The sequence below is a fragment of the Triticum dicoccoides genome, chromosome 2B (genome assembly GCF_002162155.2).
Source record: "Triticum dicoccoides isolate Atlit2015 ecotype Zavitan chromosome 2B, WEW_v2.0, whole genome shotgun sequence".
Lineage (NCBI taxonomy): Eukaryota > Viridiplantae > Streptophyta > Magnoliopsida > Poales > Poaceae > Triticum > Triticum dicoccoides.
Window position 1 is genome coordinate 367,640,228 of NC_041383.1, and position 6,229 is coordinate 367,646,456.

Below are 6,229 nucleotides of genomic sequence, written 5' to 3' on the forward strand. Positions count from 1 at the left end.
TTGTGTTTGATGTGGTTGACCTCCCCTTGCCGTACAATGGGATCCTTGGACGACCAGCCCTGGCCAAGTTCAGGGCGGCATCCCATTGGATGATAAGGACACCATCATTTGCATGGACAAGATGTTACGGGACGCGATCGCGGCAGAGGCAAAGTTTTCCGCTCCACAAGTGAAGAAGGTTCCGGCAGGGCTGGCTGGCATTGATGGTACCTTTACCATCAACGCCACCCTCGATGACAAATAGGAAAGCGCGCTCATTGACTTCATGCGGGAGAATATTGATGTGTTTGCCTGGCAACCATCCGATATCCCTGGTGTTCCCACGGAGGTAATCGAGCACCACCTTGATGTCTGCCCACACGCGAGACCTGTCAAGCAAAAAGTCTAGAAGCAGGCCTTAGAGAGGCAGCAGTTTATTGCAGAGCAGATCAAGAAGCTTGAGGCAACTAGTTTGGTTAGAGGAGTGCTACATCCCACTTGTCTAGCAAACCCAGTTAGAGTCCGAAAGGCTAACCGAAAATGTAGGCTTTGCATGGATTTCACAGATCTCAACAAGGCTTGCCCGAAGGACCCATTTCCCTTGCCGCGCATCGATCAGATTGTGGATTCGACTTTAGGTTGCGATTTGCTTTTCTTCCAGGATGCATATTCTGGATATCACCAGGTCTTAAGGTCCAAGTAAGACGAAGAGAAGACCTCGTTCATCACCCCATGTGATACGTACTGTTTTATCCGCATGCCATTCGGATTAAAGAGTGCCAGGTCCACTTTTGCAAGGGTAGTCCAGATTGGGTTTGAGCCACAGCCGCACAGAAACATTGAAGCTTATACGGATGGCATTGTGGTCAAAACCAAGGGCAGAGCAACTCTTATCCAAGATTTGGAGGAGACGTTTGCAAATCTGCGCAAGCTCAACTTGAAGCTCAACCCAGAGAAGTGTGTGTTTGGCGTTCCCTTCGGCAAGTTACTTGGGTTCTTTGTGTCCCCCCGGGGATTCAAAGCTAATCCTGACAAGATCATGGCCATTGAGCATATCCAAGCACCAAGGACGGTTAAGGATGTGAGGCGTCTGACGGGATGCGTTGCCGCGCTAAGCAGATTCATCTCCAAGTCTATTGAGCGCGCCCTGCCATTCTTCAAAATCTTGAAGAAGGCAGGACCCATGGAGTGGACCCTAGAAGCAGATGCAGCCCTGCAAGAGTTGAAGGCCTACCTATCTTCTGTGCCTACCTTGGTCGCTCCCAAACCATAGGAGCCCTTGCTGCTATACTTAGAGGCAACCAACCAAGTGGTTAGTGCAGTGGGAAGTGGACGAGGCACATATGAGCTAGGTCCAGCAGTGTCAGGTAAAGATCAGGACAGACGTGAGCACGACAGCGATGACAGCCCCAAGGACATGACAAGGAAGAAAGTGGTGCAAAGCCCAGTGTACTTTGTTAGTTCCCTGTTACAGGGGGGCTCAATCGAGGTACTCTGGCGTGCAAAAATTGATCTTTGGCCTCATCATGCCCTCAAGGAAATAGCACCACTACTTCCAAGCCCATGAGATTACGGTTATCACTCGCTTCCTGTTGTAAAGGATACTCCGAAACCCTGAGGCTACTGGCAGAATAGTGGAGTGGGCTTTGGAGTTGTCCAGTTTTGGTCTGAAGTTGTCGGCGTTCTGGGAACGGGGGTCCCCAGACTTGCCTGCCTGCGGCCTGCGGCGTGGCTCCACCAGTGGCCCAGTACGGCCTGTCTTCATCAACCAACACTCAAGACCCTCGCGAGGGGCCAAGCCTCGCGAGGAGGATGATGCCAGGCCTCCTCAGGAGCGGCCTCACCAGGCGGGCTCGCGAAGAGGCGGAGAGATCAAGGTACGGGGTACCTCGCGAGGTTCCCGTGATGCAAGCCATGATGACCAAGGCCAGGCGGGCACCAGCGTGCACAATGTCCCCGTTTCCCCTTTGGTGCTAAGGGGGCAAGCGCAGGCACATAGTACCAAGGCATCATGCAAAGGTTTCCATATCGGTGTAACAAGACCAAGGCCAACAGGACGGAAGGACGGAGGTCATCATGAAGACTAAGACGACATCATCACCAGCGCCTTTGATAGGCGAAGACCACCTTTAGTCAGGATAGCTTGTACTAGCTGTCCCTTTTCAAAATGGCCGTTGTTGGATCCCTTCCCGCTCAATATTTGGGAAAAGGACCAGGGCCTCTATAAATAGAGCTAGCCACCACAGTAGAAGGGGATTGAATCCTTCCCAAGCAAAGCTCCACACCAACTCAAGAACACCTCTCCTCACGAGGCTGTTCTTCCCTTGTACTGTTCATTATCAGCCCAAGAGGCAATCCACCACCACCACACAGGAGTAGGGTATTACACTACAATGGTGACCCGAACCTGTATAAATCTTGTGTCTCTTGTGTTGTGAGTTCATCGAGTTAAGCTTAGGGATCGCAGTGAGGTTGAGAGTGAGATTTGGTAGGGGGAAATCTTCGTGCACACCCCAGTGTTCGAACCTCAAGGGTTTTGCCGGAACCCAATATCTGACATTTGGCGTGCCAGGTAGGGGGTGCGCCGGAGCTCTTCCTTCCGTCAACCCGCACTCCACCAACACCGAGGTTCTCCCTCATGGCGGACATCGCGCTTCCAGCTCCGGCGACTGGCACCAGCGCTAGGGCCAGGGGCTCCGAGCCTTGGCCCCCGCCTTACAGCAGGTGCAGTGGCCGCACAAGTTCAAGCCAGAGATGTTGCCGCGCTACAACGATGCGGCGGACCCGACGGTCTTCCTGCTGGCATACGAGGAGGCCGTCCTCAAGGCCGGGGGCGACAACAAGGTCATGGCCAACTGGCTTCCCATGGCCCTTACTAGTGTCCCCCGTGCATGGTTGGTCAGCCTGCTGGCTTCTTCTGTGGCCTCCTGGGAGGAACTGTGCGACCTCTTCCTCGCCCACTACGCGGCACCGTCGCTCCCGGTCATCGCAGCTCTCCGAGGCGGCTCACAGGCACCACCCTGGGACCGCCACGCCAAGCCGTTCTTTCGCCAGATCAACACCGCCCTCGCATGGCAAGGAGCTCCCCTGGGTTGGGTGGCGCCCAAGGCCGACCCGACCTTCGACTCAAAAGATCACCCCGTCAACACCGCCTGCTCGGGTGCGCTCCCGATGCTCTGCATGGCCACCATCTGCCAGGTGGCCGTCACCAAAACCCTCATCGATGGCTGTGCCAGCCTCAACGTGCTCTCGGTGGAGGCCTTCAGCCTCCTCCACATACCGCTGGAGCGGCTCCGACCCAGCAAGCCCTTCTCGGGTGTCGGAGGCGGTTCCACCAGTTCCCTGGGCAGATCCGCCTTCCCGTGACCTTCGGCCCTGATAGAGGCGGAGGTGTCCCGTCTTTCGATGAGATGATGGATATCGCTTTGGTGGAAGTCGACTTTGACGATCCGACTACGAACTTGCGAGGACGTCGCGCCTTAGCAATCGCTAAACCAACTCCGAGAGGTTATTGACCACGCCGGAGCACGATCAACCTGACCACGAGGGTCTGTTTCCTGCGAGCAAACGAAGAACAAGCAAGAAACTAAGATTGCAATCTGGATATTGCGAATATAAGATGAAAGCTTTATTGATCAAGGTGGGGTTCTGTGACGCCTTTGTCTGGTCGTTGAACACAAACGAAGTACGCGAAGTTGCAGCTATGGCGAACTTTTAATCTAAACAAAACCCAAAGTCTAAACGATGCCCTAAGGGCTGTATATATGGAGGAAGAGGGGGGAATTTCGTGGCCCTTGGTGGAGGGGTCCGAAATCAACCCTATCTCTTGTTTCCCCACACATACGGACTCTAAAAATAGCCTATACTTATGTATTTCGAAATTACATGGGCCTGGCCCAATAATAAGGTGACGCAGCACCTAAAATAGCCTCGGGACGAAATTTATGAAGTGGCATCTTGTATATTTCGTCCAAGGCTTCATGCACCCATTATGGCGGCTTCAAAGTCCTGAAATCATCACTTGTAACTCCGTTCTTGTTTCCCTTGCGCATGCCATCATCTCCATGCTTGTTCTTGCTCCAATGTTCATCCTTCTCCAAGCCAGGCCCTTCATTTGTAAGCAAAACAAATGTATCCAATTTAGGCAGCATCATATTCTCATGAACATTAGAATCATTACCAAGAAACGAAAGTACCTGGTAATTTAGTTGGCGTGCACGAGCTCTAGTAATTGGTCCAGTATGTATAGCAGCAGGGGCTGTGGGTGTAACAATTGTATTGATGTCCTCATCATCCTCCCCTTCTTGAAATGAAGTCGTCCTCGACGGAAGTTCATCTTCCTCACCCAAATAAGGCTTCAAATCTGCAATGTTAAAAGTGGGACTAACCCCAAAATCTGCAGGCAGCTCAAGTTTATATGCATTATCATTTATTTTCTCTAACACCTTAAAGGGACCATCAGCATGTGGCATTAACTTTGATTTGCGCAAATCAGGAAATCTATCCTTACGCAAATGTAACCAAACAAGATCTCCAGGTGCAAACACAACATGTTTTCTACCCTTATCTCCAGCAAGTTTATATTTAGCATTCATGCGCTCAATGTTTTCCTTAGTTAACTCATGCATTTTTAAAATCAATTCAACACGTTGTTTAGCATCAAAATTAACCTTCTCCGAAGATGGAAGAGGCAACAAATCAATAGGTGCACGAGGTAGGAAATCATACACAACTTCAAAAGGGCACATCTTAGTAGTAGAATGCAATGAACGATTATAAGCAAATTCAATATGAGGCAAGCATTCCTCCCACATTTTCTTATTATTTTTCAAAACAGCCCTAAGCATAGTAGACAACGTTCTATTGACTACTTCAGTTTGTCCATCAGTTTGGGGGTGACAAGTAGTACTAAAAAGCAGTTTAGTCCCCAACTTAGCCCATAAACATCTCCAAAAGTGGCTAAGAAATTTAGTATCACGATCTGAAACAATAGTATTTGGCACACCATGCAAGCGAATAATTTCACGAAAGAACAAATCAGCAACATTAACAGCATCATCGCTTTTATGACATGGTATAAAGTGTGCCATTTTCGAGAATCTATCCACGACAACAAATATGCTATTCCTCCCCTTCTTTGTTCGAGGTAAACCTAAAACAAAGTCCATAGATATATCCTCCCAAGGAACACTAGGTACAGGCAAAGGCATATATAAACCATGAGGATTGAGTCGTGACTTAGCTTTTTGACATGTAGTGCAGCGAGCAATAAAACGCTCAACATCCCGTCTCATCTTTGGCCAAAAGAAATGTGTAGCAAGTACGTCCTCCGTCTTCTTCACGCCAAAGTGTCCCATTAATCCTCCTCCATGCGCCTCCTGCAACAACAAAAGACGAACGGAGCTAGCTGGAATGCATAGCTTGTTAGCACGAAACACAAATCCATCGTTAACAACAAACTTGTTCCACATTCTTCCTTCTTTACAATTCTGCATTACATCTTTAAAATCAGCATCATGCACATATTGATCTTTGATGGTCTCCAAACCAAATTTTTTGAAGTCAAGTTGTGAAAGCATAGTATAGCGACGAGACAATGCATCAGCAATAACATTTTCTTTTCCCTTCTTGTGTTTAATGACATAAGGGGAAGTATCAATGAATTCAACCCATTTAGCATGTCTACGATTCAGTTTAGCTTGACTTTTAATATGTTTCAAAGATTCATGATCAGAATGTATAACAAATTCTTTGGGCCATAAATAATGTTGCCATGTTTCTAAAGTCCGAACAAGAGCATATAATTCTTTATCATAAGTAGAATAATTCAGACTAGGCCCACTCAATTTTTCAGAAAAGTATGCAACAGGTTTGCCATCTTGTAATAACACACCTCCTAATCCAATTCCACTAGCATCACATTCAAGCTCAAAAGTCTTATTAAAATCAGGAAGTTGGAGTAAAGGAGCATGTGTCAACTTATCTTTCAATACCGTGAAGGCTTCTTCCTGTGCGGTACCCCAAAGAAAAGGCACATCTTTCTTTGTAAGCTCATTGAGAGGTGCAGCAATGGTGCTGAAATCTCTCACAAAACGCCTATAGAATCCAGCGACGCCAAGAAAACTCCTCACTTGTGTGACCGTTTTGGGCTGCGGCCAACTCTCAATAGCTTCAATCTTGGCTTTATCAACTTCAATTCCCTGTGGAGTAACAACATAGCCAAGAAAAGATACTCGGTCGGTGCAAAAGG